General features: G+C 34.6%; 1 protein-coding gene across 7 annotated transcripts in view; it reads left to right on the forward strand.

Annotated features, from left to right (window-relative positions):
* AP3B1 (adaptor related protein complex 3 subunit beta 1) overlaps positions 1-18,979 on the forward strand; it is a 306,085-nt gene that overhangs the window by 105,730 nt on the left and 181,376 nt on the right. The gene's annotated exons all lie outside the window — the stretch shown is intronic.

Here is an 18,979-nt window from a genome sequence, read left to right on the forward strand (position 1 = left end):
TTCTGAAAGTTTGAAATGTAATCTAAACATGTATTATGAACATTTTTTCCATTTTACATACATCTTTCTCTCATTTTAATATTTCTAATAAAAGCGAGTCATACTGAACATTCAAGGCCTGTTCATAAATTTGTGTACAAATGATTGTGACATAATTTGAATACAGACTTAATGTATCTTTATCTAGAAGACTGTTTATAATATTGACTCCATTGTAATATTAATGTCTAAAAAGTGTTCAGGTTATTCTACTTGAAAATCGAAGTATGTTTTAAATTATTCATATGTAAAAAGTCTTATGCCACATAAGGCTCTTCAACTAATGAAATTTTACTATCCACCTGTGCTTTTATTATAAAGTTCATTATATTTATCATTGAGCAAAGTAAGCTTTTGATGGCACTCTTTTGGATTAAGCAACATGTCCATGCTGCAAATGTCTTGGCCCTTTCAAGTAAATGATAATTTTGGCAAGAGATTTTTGTTGCTAATAGCTAGTTGTTTGATTCAGCCAGTTCGTATCCAGACTACTTTGCAGATACATCTTTTTCCTTTTGTGTAAGGTTATAGATAATTCTGGCTTATCTAATCACTGTCACTATTAAACAACACTTTAAAGTTTTGCTTTCCTTTTACCATCAAATAATTTTTAGTAGCTGTATGCAAATGATACTTTGCTTTGTCATTATGTAGAAATTGGACTTAAAGTTTATACTTCTCAGCATATCTTCTAAGGATATGTAATGGACTTAAAAATCTCAGTTTTTGTAGTTGGCCTGTTTATTTGTATTTCTCTTCCTTGAATTTTATTTCATCTCATTTTAGATAAAACTCATGTTTAAACTGATCTGCAAAGCAAAGAAGTTAAATACCACATACACTTTTCTTCTGACAGATAATTTGAAAAATTGGAACTCAATGCATACTTTGTGTTTTCACATGTTAATTCCATGAACATTAATTATTACAAACATGAGATGAAGTCTGGTCATTGTCCTGGATACACTGGAATTGGGCTAAACAATTTCTTATCTTTGTCACTTATTTGCAGGCTGACCTTGGTGTTATTCTAAATTATGTGGCTACTAGACTAAATCAGTAATTTTCAAATGTACTCCTCTGCCCTCAGGATGCTGTAGCACTGTCCCAGGAACAACCAAGGGGGGCAGTGGTGCACTAGACTGTGTAGCTCTCTGGGCTCTTGCCCTCCCTCAAACAGAGCAGGCTTCACCTTTGCCTGCCTTTCATACGTAACTTTGCATATGATTTCCTTGGCTTAAAGAAAAGAAAAACAACTAAAATAGGAGATTTTTAAAGGTTTAGCTAACTATAATCATATATATATATTTTTAATTATAGAAGCAATTCAAGTACATGGTGAAATTAAAAAGTAAGTCTTCCTTCTCATAATCTCTTAGTTAACCCCTTAAGAGACAATTATTGGCAGCCATTTAATTCCAGTTGTTCTGGTGGTCACAAATTTTACTTTGGATAACACATTCCACTTTATTTACTAATTTAAAATATTAGTTGACTTCAAAATGACCAAAATAACAGGCTTTTTAATCTCTCTTTGTATATATATATATATATGTTGTGTTCAGTCTCAGCAGGAGAGATTGGAAGGGGTCATCCTTTGTTGTAGTATTAGAAGTAAGGGATTGTCGAAGATGTTAGACCTTAAGCGCAAACTAAGTTTCAAATGGATTACTGTTATTTACACTATGACTGGGCTTACTCCTTCAGTAAACACAGTAAGCACATTTCTGACTTTACCTGTGGCTAGTTATTCTTCTGTTTTACTGAGAAACCTTTGAGTGAGCAGTGTAGCTACTTGTAGTCTTGGAGACTTTGGCCTAGACTTGAAGTTATGTCCACGTGGTAATTTTAATTTGAGAAGTTGCTAAACTGAATGATAAAGTCAAGTTTGACCAGACCTGGAAGAAACTGATAAATATTTGGCATTTATATCTGCTTTCATTTTTCACTTCTTCTGTTGTAAAAAGCATACTATGTAATGAACATTAAGAGTATTACAGAATGGAAAGGCAAAGTGGAACATACTGGAGCAGTGTCAGTGCTGAGTTGTTACCATCCTTTTCCATCCTTTTACCATCAACGCTTGAATATGTTTTCTTCATGGAATCAGTGGAGTAGAAAGGTGTTCGTTCTTGCACCTAGTCCCCTTTTACACACAGGCAGAAGTCATTTACATGAAGGTTATTTGAACACTGTTATGATATATAGAGGTCCATTTATCGTGAAGTAAATGTATTAGCAAGTAAGAAAACAGCATCACTAAAATAGTATATTGACTTAAAATTTATTTAAAATAAAAAACTGCCCATAAATACCAAATTCCTTAAAATACAAGAAATTTCTTGAGTACTAAGAGAAAATGTGAAAAATAATACTGTGAAGCTCTGTTCACAAATTTATCATTTTACTTTTCTTTCTTATATAGTGTTTTATTTGAGATTGTGTAGTGGGCATTATTATATGCACTTTATAGATGAAGAAACTAAGACATACAGCATTTAACACGTCACCTAAGATAATATTACTTATCTGGAAATACAAACAGAGCAATGCCTAGGTCAGCATTCTTTCCTTTAAATTCTATTATGTCATGACTTTTAAACTAAGATATCTTTTTGCTTATTTTTAATAAGTTTCTGTGTTTGCTTATTGGCTTGTTATGTCCCATTCAAAGCTAACTTTGAAGGTCCCTCCCCCAAATCCATAGTTATCAGATACTGCAATTAGCTAACAACCATAATTAAATTTGTTTTTCAAAGAAAAAAGTCATGTGTCTTTTTGAATTCTTTAAAACATTTGTTTGTATTTTTATGCTTGAAGGGTAGCAAAATTGTTTTTTTTGAGGAATTGAAAGTAAGTATAAGTATTTTTTTAGATGAACTGATGTACATGCTTTTGTCAGTAAGTTCTCAAATGAACACATCATATACAAATAAGCTTCCTCAGGGACAGAAGAGATTTTTAATTTAGTTTATTTGCATCATTATAGATCAGTGTTCAGGCTGTTTATATGTAAATGTATGATTTGAGGAACAATTAAGTGTTGACAAAGTAGATTGCGGGTCATATCAATTGCAGTGCATTTTCCATAATTTTTCTAACTGACGTCTTAGATGATAAATAGTGGATGCCAAGTCAAAGCCGATTATACAGTGCACTAGGAATTCATGGGGCTGTCAGGGAGAAGACCAATTGACTTTAAATTTACATATTAATGAGAAGATTTGTTAAGAGGGTGCTTGACTATAGAAAATAACTGCATATTTATAGGGCACGACATTTTATAAATAAAGCTGATGCAGGAAAATGGAAATTAAACCTTTTAGGTTAATAAATTCAAGAGACTGCTAAAATGCATATTTGCATTTTTATTTCCTTAAATTCACCTTTCTATTTGTGGTCCATGTTGTTTTTTATTCTAGGTCAAGTTTGTATAATTTTCAAGGATATAAGATTACTTAAATATTTTCTTTCTGTCATTCAAACCTATTATGGGAGAATACTTGAAGCATAAATGTAAATCTCTAAGGCTAAAGTTGTTTTGGTAGAAGTAATGGATTTTTAAGAGTAAATGTTTTTAAAACACCAGGTAAATTTTAACAGTGATTTTAAAAAAAACAAAAACCTTTCATGGCATTAATTATAAGCTGAAATAAAACCAGTACTTGTGGCCTGACAGGAATGTTTTTAATTTTATGACTCTAGCTCTTTAAAGTTGAATTTTCTCTAGGAGATGACAGTTTTGCAAGAATTATCAAAGTATTTTACTTTAATAATTTACAACTTAAAGCTGTACATATTCAGTTACTTTTTTTGCATATGAATCCAGGTAATGTACTTCTGGTAGCAGTATGTATGTCAATTGAACTTTGGAATCATGTATTTGCTTTTCTCTCTCTCGGTATATCTGTACTTAAATTATAAAAGTTTAAATAGGTGTAAGAAAATTCCAAGTTTAGAACTCCATTTCAAGTATTTTTTAGATAAGTTCCTTAATTTTTTTAGGAATAGCTATAAAATAAGAACTCACCAGAACACAAATTTAGTATACATGGTTCTTTGTGGTTTTCTGAAAGTAAAAATGTACTTTGGGAAAGGGTTCAAAATTCCACATCCAGGTCCCATCTTACAGGACCTAAGTATTAGAGATGATTTTTTTATTGAGTTTTACTTCTCTTTACAGGTTAATTTTCCTTTGTAAAATAAATTTTGTATTGTATTTTAGTAGTGAAGTATTTTTTAATCTTATTCACTATCCTGTGGAATTCTTAAAAAAAAAAATAGTGAAGAGTCGTGGTAAAATCCATGCTTTACAATGCGAATAAAAAAGTTTTTGCGTGCTCCTTCAGGCACCTACTGATGAAGGAATCAATATGCATTTTAATGGGAAACTGTCAACCATGTGCTGAACTGAAAATAGGTCTCCCCTCCCTCCATAGGTTATGAAGTACTTATCTTAATGATTCTTTATTCTTTTTGTTGTTCATTATTTAATTTTGATTGGAAATATTTTGACTCATGAAGTTTCTTTAAACATTTTTTAAAAAATTTAAACCCAAGTAGCATGTACATGGTTGAAAGAAATATGTTGAATAATACTATAAGGCTTATAAGAAGCAATGTCTTCCTGCTGACACTTCCCCATGCCCAAATTAACTACTTCAAATTCTGTTTAGGTAGGCCTTTGTGTGCATGTGTATGTGTGTGTGCATGTACCTTCCTTCATTTCCAAGTAATATACACATATTGCTGTCTCTTGATTTATCAATTTCAGACATAGACTCCTATTTTTTAGAAGTAGAGAATTTGGCATTTTTGTAATATATTACCTCATGCTTCCATCTTTGTAATGTAATTATGTTATAAATTCTCAACAAATATGTTAATTTATAAGATTTTATGAGTATTATTTATGCTGTATAGTAACATTTTCATCTCTTTTCTTGTGGAAATTTTGGTTCTTTTTGGAATCAAAATTTTCCTCATTTTTAATTTGCTTAGTTTATCATGTCACTATTAGAAAGCATTCCAAATCTTCTTCACAGTATTATAATATCCACTCCAAAGGTTTTATATGCTGCTCTTGAGATGCTTTTAGTTGCCTACCTAATATCAAATCTCCAAACCCCCTTTAAAAAATAACAGAGTCCTGATTTTGTTCAGAGTAGTGATATATCCAATTAAAAATAATCAATTTCTCCAGATTCTCTTGGAGTCAGAACTGGCTCTGTTACCCAGTTGGAAATTGAGGTATTTATGGAAATATTCTGACTGGGATTCTAGGAAAATCCTCCAGCTGAAGATCCTCCAGCATCTTCGTAAGAATGGATAGATGACAGATAAAATTGTAAGACTTTCGGTATCACTCTCACACTTGATTGGTATTTTGCCTGGGCTCTTGGATCAGTATTCTCTTAGATCTTCTATGTTTGAAATGTCTTATTACTATATTTTTTATTTTATTTTATTTTTATTTTGTTATCATTAATATACAATTACATTAGCAACACTGTGGTTACTAGATCCCCCCCATTATCAAGACCCACCATATACCTCATTACAGTCACTGTCCATCAGTGTATTAAGATACTATAGAATCACTACTTGTTTTCTCTGTGCTATACTGCCTTCTTCATGCACCGCCCTACATTATGTGTGCTAATTGTAATGTCCCCTTTTCCCCTTATCCCTCCCTTCTGACCCACCCTCCCCAGTCCCTTTCCCTTTGGTAACTGTTAGTCTATTCTTGGGCTCTGTGATTCTGCTGCTGTTTGGTTCCTTCTTTTTTTGCTTTGTTGTTATACTCCACAGATGAGTGAAATCATTTGATTCTTGTCTTTCTCCACCTGGCTTATTTCACTGAGCATAATACCCTCTAGCTCCATCCATGCTATGGTAGAATTTGTTTTCTTCTTATGGCTGAATAATATTCCAATGAGTATCTTACTACTTTCACACTGGACATCTTGACTGGATGTATTGCTGTTGGGTGACACCTTTTTTTTTTCCTTTGCCTTTTTGAGAGCTCTGTAGCCATACAGTTTTTTCTCCTTTGCAGGTAACTTAATTTTTTGGTTTGTGTCCTCAAAAATCGATTAAAAAAAAAATCTTTGAAGATTAGTGATGTTGCATCTCAGTGTGGATCATTCCATATACTCTGCATCTTCACTTCCTCCTGTGTTTTAGAAAATTTCTGTTTTTGACTTTTTTTCTTGTTCGGTTTGTCAGTTCTATGCTTTAGGAATACCAGTTTCTATTTTACAATTTTTGTCTACTGTCTCTCACCTTTTAAAAAAGTTGCTCTAATGTTTATCTTTTTATTTGCATTCATATTATCTCAAGTCGTTTCTCTGTCAGTAATTTGATTTTCAATGATCTGTTCTTTACAGATTTTATTTAATTTGGCAATAATAGTGCTTAGTCTTTAGTATACTTACTCAGGTTTCAGTAATGTATTTCCTTTATTCTGTAGTTTTATCATCTCATCTTTGAGCTTGTGTTTTCTTGAGTTTATATTCTTAGTATCTTGGAGAATTTATTTTTAACAGAATTTCTTTCCAGAATAATTTGTGTTTTGCATGTTTTTTTTCCTTTTTGCCATGAAATACTGCATAGTTAGCTATGCTTTTCATATTGCAAATACCTGGGAGCTCTGATACAGACAATTTATTTGTTCTATCGTGTGACTTCTTAATTCTGTCCCGCCACACCTAAAGAATATTCTTCCTCTCAGTTTCAATTTCAGATGTGAGTAGTCAAGCCTATTCTTTCTTGTTTGTGTATTTGGGGAAAGGAGTAATTCGTGGGATAGTAAATTCAGTCTCAGCAGAGATTTGTCTTATTTAGAATACTTGAGCACTTTTTCTGGGATTTTTTTAAGTGTCCTATACTAGCATTCATGTCACCTAGTAAAGTCCTACAGAGAAAAATTCTTGACTCTTAAGTTGTTTTTCTTTATTCTTTGTTTAATCCAAGAACTGTGCTGTCTGGTATAGCATCTACTAACCACGTGTGGCTATTTAAACTAACTAAAATTGAAAATCACTTCCTCAGTTGCATTAACCACATTTCAAGTGCACAGTAGTCATATGTAGTGAGTGCCTGGTGTATTGGATAGTGCTGATATGAAATGTTTCCTTTATCACAAAAGTTTCTTTGGACAGTGTTGCCCCAGATTCTTCACTTTCTTGAGAGAGCCAGATTGTTGTTTCCTTTTCCACCTGCTTCTCTCTTTTTTTTAAAAATTTTTTTATTAAGGTATGATTGATATACACTCTTATGAAGGTTTCACATGAAAAAAACAATGTGGTTACTACATTTACCCATATTATCAAGTCCCCACCCATACCCCAGTGCAGTCACTGTCCATCAGTGCAGCAAGTTGCCAGAGATCCACTATGTCCCTTCTCTGTGATACACTGTTCTCCCCATTATCCCCCACACCATGCATACTAAACATAATACCCCTCAATCCCCTTCTCCCTCCCTCCCCACTTGCCATCCCACACCCCTTGCCTTTGGTAACCACTAGTTCATTCTTGGAGTCTGTGAGTCTGCTGCCATTTTGTTCCTTCAGTATTGCTTCATTGTTATACTCCACAAACGAGGGAAATCATTTGGCATTTGTCTTTCTCCACCTAGCTTATTTCACTGAGCATAATATCCTCCAGCTCCATCCATGTTGCAAATGGTAGGATTTGTTTCTTTCTTATGGCTGAATAGTATTCCATTGTATATATGTACCACATCTTCTTTATCCTTTCATCTACAGATGGACACTTAGGTTGCTTCCGTATCTTGGCTATTGTAAAAAGTGCTGCGATAAACATAGGGGTGCATATGTCTTTTTGAATCTGAGAAGTTGTATTCTTTGGGTATATTCCAAGGAGTGGGATTCCGGGGTCAAATGGTATTTCTATTTTTAGTTTTTTGAGGAACCTCCATATTGCTTTCCACAATGGTTGAACTAGCTTACATTCCCACCAGCAGTGTAGGAGGGTTCCCCTTTATCCGCATCCTCACCAGCATTTGTTGTTCTTAGTCTTTTCGATGCTGACCATCCTTCCTGGTGTGAGGTGATATCTCATTGTGGTTTTAATTTGCATTTCCCTGATGAATAGTGATGTGGAGCATCTTCTCATGTGTCTGTTGGCTATCTGAATTTCTTCTTTGAAGAACTGTCTCTTCATATCCTCTGCCCATTTTTAATTGGGTTATTTGCTTTTTGGGTGTTGAGGTGTGTAAGTTCTTTATATATTTTGGATGTGAACCCCTTGTCAGATATAGCACATATAAATATATTCTCCCATACTGTAGGATGCCTTTTTGTTTTGTTGATGATGTCCTTTGCCATACAAAAACTTTTTAGTTTGATGTAGTCCCATGAGTTCATATTTTGCTTTTGTTTCCCTTTCTTGAGGAGATAGGTTCAGGAAGAAGTTGCTCATGCTTATATTCAGGAGATGTTTGCCTGTGTTGTCTTCTAAGAGTTTTATGGTTTCATGACTTAACATTCACATCTTTAATCCATTTTGAGTTTACTTTCGTGTATGGGGTTAAACACTAGTCCAGTGTCATTCTCTTGCATGTAGCTGTCCAGTTTTGCCAACACCAGCTGTTGAAGAGGCTGTCATTTCCCCATTGTATGTCCATGGCTCCTTTGTCATATATTAATTGACCATATATGGTTGGGTTTATATCAGGGCTTTCTAGTCTGTTCCATTGGTCTATGGGTCTGTTCTTGTAACACTAGCAAATTGTCTTGATTACTGTGGCTTTGTAGTAGAGCTTGAAGTTGGGGAGCGTAATTCCCCCTGCTTTATTCTTCCTTCTCAGGAATGCTTTGACTATTCAGGGTCTTTTGTGGTTCTGTATGAATTTTAGGACAATTTTCTCTAGTTTGTTGAAGAATGGTACTGGTATTTTGATAGGAATTGCATTGAATCTATAGATTGCTTTAGGCAGGATGGCCATTTTGACAATATTAATTCTTCCTATCCATGAGCACGGGATGTATTTCCCTTTATTGGTATCTTCTTTAATTTCTCTCGTGAGTGTCTTGTAGTTTTCAGAGTATAGGTCTTTCACTTCCTTGGTTATTTTTATTCCTAGGTATTTTATTCTTTTTGATGCAATTGTGAATGGAATTGTTTTGCTGATTTCTCTCTCTGCTAGATCATTGTTAGTGTATAGGAATGCCACAGATTTCTTTGTATTAATTTTGTATCCTGCAACTTTGCTGAGTTCAGATATTAGATCTAGTAGTTTTGGAGTGGATTCTTTAGGGTTTCTTATGTACAACATCAGTCATCTGCAAATAGGGACAGTTTAACTTCTTCCTTGCCAATCTGGATGCTTTTATTTCTTTGTGTTGTCTGATTGCTGTGGCTAGGACCTCCCGTACTATGTTGAATAGAAGTGGGGAGAGTGTGCATCCTTGTCTTGTTCCCGATCTTAAAGGAAAAATCTTTCAGTTTCTCGCTGTTAAGTATAATGTTGTCTGTGGGTTTGTCATATATGGCCTTTATTATGTTGAGGTACTTGCCCTCTATACCCATTTTATTGAGAATTTTTATCATGAATGGATGTTGAATTTTGTCGAATGCTTTTTCAGCATCTATGGAGATGATCATGTGGTTTTTGTCCTTTTTCTGTTTGCTGATGTGGTGGATGATGTTGATCAATTTTCAAATGTTGTACCATCTTTGCATCCCTGGAATAAATCCTACTTGATTATGATGGATGATCTTTTTGATGTATGTTTGAATTCAGTTTGCTAATATTTTGTTGAATATTTTTGCATCTACATTAATCAGGGATATTGGTCTGTAATTTTCTTTTTTAGCGGTATCTTTGCCTGGTTTTGATATTAGAGTGATGCTGGCCTCATAGAATGAGTTTGGAAGTATTCCCTCCTCTTCTATTTTTTGGAAAACTTTAAGGAGAATGGGTATTAGGTCTTCACTACATGTTTGATAAAATTCAGTGGTGAAGCCATCTGATTCAGGAGATTTGTTCTTAGATAGGTTTTTGATTACCAGTTCAATTTCGTTGCTGGTAATTAGTGTGTTCAGATTTTCTGTTTCTTCCTTGGTCAGCCTTGGAAGGTTGTATTTTTCTAGGAAGTTGTCCATTTCTTGTAGGTTATCCAGTTTGTTAGAATATAATTTTTCATAGTGTTCTCTAATAATTCTTTGTATTTCTATGGTATCCATAGTGATTTTTCCTTTCTCATTTCTGATTCTGTTTATGTGTATAGACTCCCTTTTTTTCTTGATAAGTCTGGCCAGGGGTTTATCTATTTTGCTTATTTTCTCAAAGAACCAGCTCTTGCTTTCATTGATTCTTTCTATTGTTTTATTCTTCTCAATTTTATTAATTTCTGCTCTAACCTTTATTATGTTCCTCCTTCTACTGACTTTGGGCCTCATTTGTTGTTCTTTTTTTAATTTCATTAATTGTGAGTTTAGACTGCTTATATGGGATTGTTCTTCTTTCTTGAGGTAGGCCTGTATTGCTATATACTTTCCTCTTAGCACAGCCTTGGCTGCATCCCACAGATTTTGCGGTGTAGAATTATTGTTGTCATTTCTCTCCATATAGTGCTTGATCTCTGTTTTTATTTGGTCATTGATCCATTGGTTATTTAGGAGCATGTTGTGAAGCCTCCATGTGTTTGTGGGATTTTTCATTTTCTTTGCGTAATTTATTTCTAGTTTCATAGCTTTGTGGTCTGAGAAACTGGTTGGTACAATTTCAATCTTTTTGAATTTACTGAGGCCCTTTTCATGGCCTAGTATATGATCTATTCTTGAAAATGTTCCATGTGCACTTGAGAAGAATGTGTATTCTGTTGCTTTTGGATGTAGAGTTGTGTAGATGTCTGTTAGGTCCATCTGTTCTATTGTGTTGTTCAGTGCCTGTGTCTCCTTACTTATCTTCTGTCTGGTTGATCTGTCCTTCAGAGTGCGTGAAGTGTTGAAGTCTCCTAGAATGAATGCATTGCATTCTATTTCCCCTTTTTATTCTGGTAGTATTTGTTTCACATATGTGGGTGCTACTGTTTGGGGAGCATACATATTTATAATGGTTATATCTTCTTGTTGGATTAACCCCTTTATCATTATGTAATGTCCTTCTTTGTGTCTTGTTACTTCCTGTGATTTGAAGTCCGTTTTGTCTGATACAAGTACTGCAACTCCTGCTTTTTTCTCTCTGTTAGTTGCATGAATTATCTTTTTCCATCCCTTCACTTTTAGCCTGTGTATGTCTTTGGGTTTAAAGTGAGTCTCTTGTAGGCAGCATATAGATGGGTCTTGTTTTTTTATCCATTCAGTGACTCTTTGTCTTTTAATTGGTGCATTCAGTCCATTTTCATTTACGGTGATTATCGATAGGTGTGTACTTATTGCCATTGCAAGCTTTAGATTTGTGGTTACCAAAGTTTCAAGGTTAATTTCCTTACTATCTAAGAGTCTAATTTAACTCACTTAATATGCTGTTACAAACACAATCTAAAGATTCTTTTCTTTTTCTCCTCCTTTTTCTTCCTCCTCCATTCTTTATATATTAGTTATCACATTCTGTATTCTTTGTCTATCCCTTGATTGACTTTGGGGATGGTTAATTTAATTTTCCATTTGCTTAGTAATTAGCTATTCTTCTTTCTTTACTGTGGTTTTATTTCCTCTGGTGACAGGTATTAAACCTTAGGAACACTTCCATCTATAACAGTCCCTCTAAAATAGAGTATAAATATGGTTTTGGGGAGGTAAATTCTCTCTGCTTTTGCTTGTCTGGAAATTGTTTAATCCCTCCTTCAAATTTAAATGCTAATCTTGCCAGATAAAGTAATCTTGGTTCCAGGCCCTTCTGATTCATGGCATTAAATACATCATGCCACTCCCTTCTGCCTGTAAGGTTTCTGCTGAGAAGTCTGATGTTAGCCTGATGGGCTTTCCTTTGTATGTGATCTTATTTCTCTCTCTGGCTCCTTTTAATGGTCTTTCCTTATCCTTGATCTTTGCCAATTGTATTACTATGGTGTCTTGGTGTTGTCTTCCTTGGGTCCCTTGTGTTGGGAGATCTGTGGATCTCCATGGCCTGAGAGACTATCTCCTTCCCCAAATTGTGGAAGTTTTCAGCAACTACCTCCTCAAAGACACTTTCTATCCCTTTCTCTCTCTCTTCTGCTTCTGGTATCCCTATAATGCAAATATTGTTCCATTTGGATTGGTCACACAGTTCTCTCAATATTCTTTCATTCTTAGAGATCGTTTTTTGTCTCTGTGCCTCAGCTTCTTTGTATTCATCTTCTCTAATTTGTATTTCATTTATTGTCTCCTCCACCGTATCCAACCTGCTTTTAATACCCTCCATCGTGCTCTTCAACGATTGGATCTCTGACCTGAATTCATTCCTGAGTTCTTGGATGTCTTCCCATACCTCCATTAGAATGTTGATGATTTTTATTTTGAACTCCCTTTCAGGAAGATTCACGAGGTCCATATCATTTAAATCTTTCTCGGGAGTTGTATTAATAATTTTACTCTGGACAAGGTTCCTTTGGCGTTTCATGTTTGTATATTGTGCCCTCTAGTGTCCAGAAGCTGTAGTCTCTGGAGCTGCTCAGCCCTTGAAGCAATGTCAGGGGTTGCAGGGGAGCGGTATTGGTGCCTGGGGGGAGGAAAGAGCTGTTTCCTGCTTCCTGGCTGCTATGCCTTTCTCCACTGCCTGAACTAGTGGGCTAAGCACACAGATATAAGCTTTTGTCCCAGAGCAGCCAGATATGGATCCCTGCTTTCCACAAGTGACTGGAATCTCAGTCTCTCCAGGAATTCTGCCTGTATTAGCTTTCCAACCCCGTAATCTTGCGAGTATCATGAAAGCACCATGAAATGTAGGTTTGTGCTCCCAGAGCAGATCTCCAGTATTAGGTATTCAGCAGTCCCAGGCTTTCCACTCCCTCTCTGTTCCGTTTGTCTTCCTCCCTGCCTTGAGCTGGGTCCCACCTGCTTCTCTTCACCAACTATTTCCACTAAGAATCTCCCTCTCCTCCCTGCCCCCAACTGGAGTAAAAAGATAAGAATAAGCTCTTGGTTTTCTTCTTTCTAGATTTTGGGAGGAGAAGGTTATTAATGAACATTCTCAAGAAGTGAAGAATATGTTTTTCTAGAATCTTCAGTTTTTCAAGAAACTTGTAGTAAGTTTATCGTGTTAGATGGTGGCCTTCTTCTCATTTCATATTGACTTATTTTTTGCTAGTTTAAATTTTTTTATTTTCCTCACATATTTTATTTTGAAGAAAGATTCTATTCTTTATAGTTCACCATCTTTACTTAGAAGCACCAAAATGTTCATGTATTAGAACTATTTTATGACTTTCAACATATGCTAAATGAATTTAGGAGGAGAGTTTTAGAGTTAAAGAAGTTAAAAAATATGATCCATTCTTTTTCCATTCTCTGATGTCCTCAAAGGTTCCTTTTTCCTGCTATCTCCTATGACGCTTTTATCATTGTACTTTCTCTTGAACATATTTGGGGAAAATGGAAGTTCCTGTGTCCAGAATCCTCACCTGATCCTACACTACCTAATTATATAGTTGGCCTACTGCTAAGCTAATGCTTCCACACTTGTAAGCAATTATTGGCCGAGTCACTATACAAAGAGCTCTGCCCAGTACTCCAGGCAGAGACAGAGATGGAGGTAGATTACAGACCTGCAGACCTGTTGGATGCACACTTGATTCTAGTGCTTGACCTACCACTGGGAGAATAAAGCCGGGTATAAACCCTTTTACTTTGAGAACTTCCATTGTCATTTCTTGGTCTCACTAATCCATAGTGAATTTGCCCAAGGCTGAAACCCTCAGGCAAGGGGGTTTCCTTTATAATCCATTTGTTTCCTTATTTTTTTTTCCTATATTGGTCTTATTATTGTGGCATAAAGGAGTGGATATGATTAGTGGTAAATTTTAGTCTTCCAGCAAGTTAGTTTTTTACATTAATTTTTAATTTTGTGATTTTGCTGCTTAGTAGTTTTCTATATTCACCTCAGAAAACATTATACTTTTATTTAGTCTAATAATATGGTTACTTGAAGTTTTCAATTTTATTCTCTATTTAGTTGTATCTATCCAGACATATATTTCTGATACATATCTTGAAATCACTGCAGTCCTGCTGGAAGTTGCAAGCCTTCAATAGACTCCAGAGTTCTAAAATAGTTACATCCGATAGGTTCTGCCAGTGCAGTATTGTCTAGGTGGTGTAGAGAATGTGTCACACTCTGTTCATCATCTCCAGTAGCCATCCCCCACTGAAAACCAGAAAAAGGTTTTCTGCAGGGATTGAGCACACAAGTGTTTTTGAAGAAGCCTTGTTGCTTCTCAGTCCAAACTAATCTAGTTAAGATTAATTACTTTTCCCTTGTATGTGATGGATTTAGGAATGGTTATATAGTGCAAATCTGAGGAATAAAAAATGTGAAGAGAGTGGGGTACAAGAAAGGTTTACTTTCACATAAAAAGCCAGAAGATATTTGACCTGTAGCTGAGGTATAATTCATAGAGTTAATAGTTTTGGCTTCCACTGATGAAATACCTTGATTGGATTAACTCTCCGGAAGATTATTTAAAAAAAACAGTGATCTAAAGGTACTTTAGGACAATCAAAAGTAGGCAAAAACTGGAGAGGACACTATACATGAAAGACTGAAATTTCACGGTGTGGTGCTTTAGAACAGTCAAAAGTAGGCAAAAATTAGAGAGGACCCTACTAGTACCCTCTAGAGAAGACATGAAAGACTGAAATTTCAAGGTATGAGATTTGCAAATTTATAGGTTTTCACTTGAGGGTACTCCCCAATCCCATATAATAATGGAAGAAGTCACAGCCTTATCTAGGTTGTAGAGAATAGACTTCAAGACTAGTAGAATACCTAAAATGTTTTGGAGAAATTCCAGAAGGGTATGGGAACCACAGAAGAGAAGCCCTTGGAAATTCATGTAAACACCATCTAAATCTGTGGCTGACCAATAAACTGTGCGTGTGTAGGGAAGACTCCAGTGGGTCTAGCAAAACAGTGACTGGAAGATAGGAGAACTAAATGGAGATTTCAGTTTCTAGCCACATTAGGAGAGACAGAGTTTGGAGTTTGAAACCAGTCAAATACCTGTTATTTAAAAAAAAAAAACAGTGTACTTCAGAATATGCAGTATTAGGAATAATTTTATATTGTGTGGTTGATAATATCCAGAATATAATTATAAAAAAATCAGTGGACAGTAGAAACAAAAAATTAACCAATGCTCGAGAGAAAAGTAGGCAATAGAAAGTAACCTCGAGATAATCAAGAAGAGGCAATTGTATAAAGCAGCTGTTATATATATATATGGCCAAAATAATAAAAAACAGTAGTTGTGTTGTATGAATACATGAAGAATCATAACAGGAAAAAAGACACTTTAAGAAAGAACCAAATGGAAATTCTAGAGGATAAAAATAACAGTGGTTAAATGAAAAATATCTTAGATGGGCTTAACAGCCAAGAGGAGGCTGCAAAGAGTCAAGGAACCTCAAGGGAGATCAATTATCAATCTGAAGAACAGACAGGAAAACAAGTGATGAAAAGTGGACAGTTTCAGACCCATATAATATCAAATAGAATGAAATATTTGTAATTGAAGTTCCAAAATGAAAGGGAAGAGTGAATGAATGAAGAAATAAAGTCTGAAAAAATTTCAAGTTCAGTTTAAGAGAGGGAAAAAAAGTTCACAGATCCAAGAAACTCATCAAACTCCAGAAAAGTAAGTAGTTACACCTATGCACGTCATTGTCAAACTTAAGAAATCAAAAGGGCAAAAGAAAACCTATGAAGACATAGACAAACAATGCATTATGAGGAACTGTGATATGACTGACTGCTAATCAGAAACAATACAATCTAGTAAACAATGGAATATCATCTTTAAATTGTGAAAAGAAAAAATTGTCAACAACAGATTCTATATTGAAAACAATCTTCAAAAATAAAGGTAGAATGAAGATATTTTCAGATGAACAAAATTATAAAATTCATACATAGGACAACTGTATTGCAAGAAATATAGGAAATTGTTTATGTTGAAGAGAAATGATAATAGATGGTAATAACTATAGAAAGGAATAAATGAAATAAATGGTACATGTGGGTAATACTGTATACTTTTTATTTTTTGTCTTGATGAAAACATACAATTTCTTTAACATACAAAATGCATGCTTTCATATATATATATATATATATATGTATATATATATATATCTGACAGTCATGGATTTCACTTGCTTATGCTTATTATACTCTGAACTTTTTTCTGTACACACAGTGGAGCTGTAACTTTTGTCTCCAGTGCCACCCGTCTTTGTGTGGACCTGTATTTTCGTTTCTCTAAAAATGTAATTGCTGGATTGTATAGTAAATTTGTGTTCTTAGTACTCTCCAAACACACCCAGTTCTCACTCTTTTAGCTTTATCTTCTACTAGTTATCCTCATATTATTTTTAAAAGAACTTATTTATAAAACTTTTTCTAGTGACTTAAAGGATGTCATTTTTCTTAGAGATATGAATATTTTGGTAATGAAGAATAAATGGTCATATTTAAATTTTTTATATTTTATATAATGAATTTTTCATAACCTAGGTTTTGCTTTAGATTTTTTTAAATTGTCGTTTCTTGGAGTCCTAATTTCCCACCCTCACTTTATCTAGAGTACATATATGTTTTTTTTTAAGTATTAGAGTTCCCCATAAGATTAAAAATAAAAAACTTTGCTAATTTATCCCTCCTCCATTAATGTTCACAAATATTTCATAACCCTATAATTTTTTTTTAGTGTCCTTAGGGAGAATTAAATTTATCAGTCTCAATTTAATAAGCATTTACGTTCTCTGATATATTGTTTTTATCTCAGAGGTTAAGGTAAGGAAGGAATGAATACATGAGGAATCATGATTAGTTCTGCATTGGTTGATTTTAATTTTATTTCATAATTTATGATTAAATGAGAACTACTCTAAAATGCATTCTGCTTAACAAAAAGCAATTCTTATTTCCTATCATTAGGTCAAGATTAGTTTTCAAATATTAGGACCTTATTTCTTATGTCTTGGAACCCTTAGACCTCAGTTCAACATGAATCATGAGTATATTTTATTTCAGAAAAATTTGGAAAAATGCCTTATGTAGAGCTTCCAGATTTCTCAGTAACAAAGTTTGGAAACTGGCATTCAGAAAGCTTGTTTCTTATATACTGGAGTTGAACACATAGTCATAACAAATGAGGAGTGTTGTGGGCAATTGAACACTGAATTTTCATTGTGGCTCAACAGAAAGTTACTGGGCACAGGTGTTTCTGTAATTGTGATGTATTGGGGGAGATTCAGTGTTCAATGGTCCTCAAACTCACATTTCCACCTGTGTGGTATAGTGGTCACTGGACTGTGATAACATTTAAGTGAAGAGCATAGCAGTTACCTCACAAAAGGGAAAAAAGTCTCAAACCAGTATGACTATCTTGGGTTGTTTTATATAGACCTGATTTAGGGGTTGAAGACTTTTTTTTTGAGAAAAACTTAAAATTTTATTAAACATGGCATTTTTTTCTAGTGAATATATTTCTCTGATGAGGTGTGCTGTCCATACAGAATAGGTAACTTAAATTAGCTATTAGCATACTGCTAATCACCTTCCCACTTTGGTCTTGTCGGGGGCATCTAACCCAGTATCAGAGAGATGTACCACCAGTGTACTGCTATGATATCTGTGGACTGAATATTTGTGTTCCCTGAAATTCATGTGTTGAAACTCAAAACCCTCCAGTATGATGGTATTTGGAGGTGTGGACTTTGGGAAGCAATTCATTTTAAATGAAGTGATGAGGGTGGGTTCCTCATCATGGGAACAGCACCCTTACAAGAAGAGACACCAGAGAGCTTGCTTCCTCTCTCTTTTTCAGCCCCGTGAGGACATAGTGAGAAGGTAGCCATCTGCAAGCCAGGAAGTGGGTTCTCACCATGTGCTGACACCTTGACCTTGGACTTCCCAGCCTCCAAAACTCTGAAAAATAAATGTGTTTTTTGGGTCACCCCGTCTATGGTATTTTGTCAGAGTAGCCTGAGCTGACTAATACAGTGTCTCAGATAGCATGTGAATGTCATATCGTACTCACCCCTCAGCATTATATAATGGTCCGTATCCACAGCAGATTGCAGAGATTGTTTTGTCCTGGTACAAATCTTAAGAAGGTGCTAGTGCCCTCCAGCCTGTCAGGGAATTCAGAAGGTAAATGGGTACATGAAATGTCTTTTTCTTGATTACTGTAAATGCCAAGGTAATAAAAGAGAGAAATGACAGGATGGAGAATGATGATTTCTGAGGTAAAATTTTGGCTCATTCTCTTTTAATCTCTGAGGTTATTGATAAATTCATATAAACTGTGTGCACCTCAGTTTTCTCATCTGTGAGAGATAGTAAATACCCACTCTGCATACCTTATGGTGTTGTTTGAAGGATTCCATTAGGTATTTGTGAAAGCACTTTGTTAATATTAGACATTACTTCAGCTGAAGTTGCCTTTCATTTCTGTAATTTCAGTATTACTGTTCACATGTTGCAAAAGTAGATATTTTTCAGGAATATTTGATTCCTTCATCAATTTTTATATAATGTATAAGGAAATTTTGCTGTGTGCAGTTTAACTGTCATCAATTTTATTTTTTCTTTACTTTTTGTTCCTCTTTATGAACTGACATGAAGAATCCATTCAGATAAAATGAGCAAGTCTCCAAGTACTTAATTCTCTCTAACAGGCAGAGATTATATGCTTTTTAGACTCCACAATTGTGGGTTTAAACACTGACTTATTATAATTTTTGCAAACTTTTTGTTTGGAGCT

Source organism: Manis pentadactyla, chromosome 2 (assembly GCF_030020395.1).
Source record: "Manis pentadactyla isolate mManPen7 chromosome 2, mManPen7.hap1, whole genome shotgun sequence".
Lineage (NCBI taxonomy): Eukaryota > Metazoa > Chordata > Mammalia > Pholidota > Manidae > Manis > Manis pentadactyla.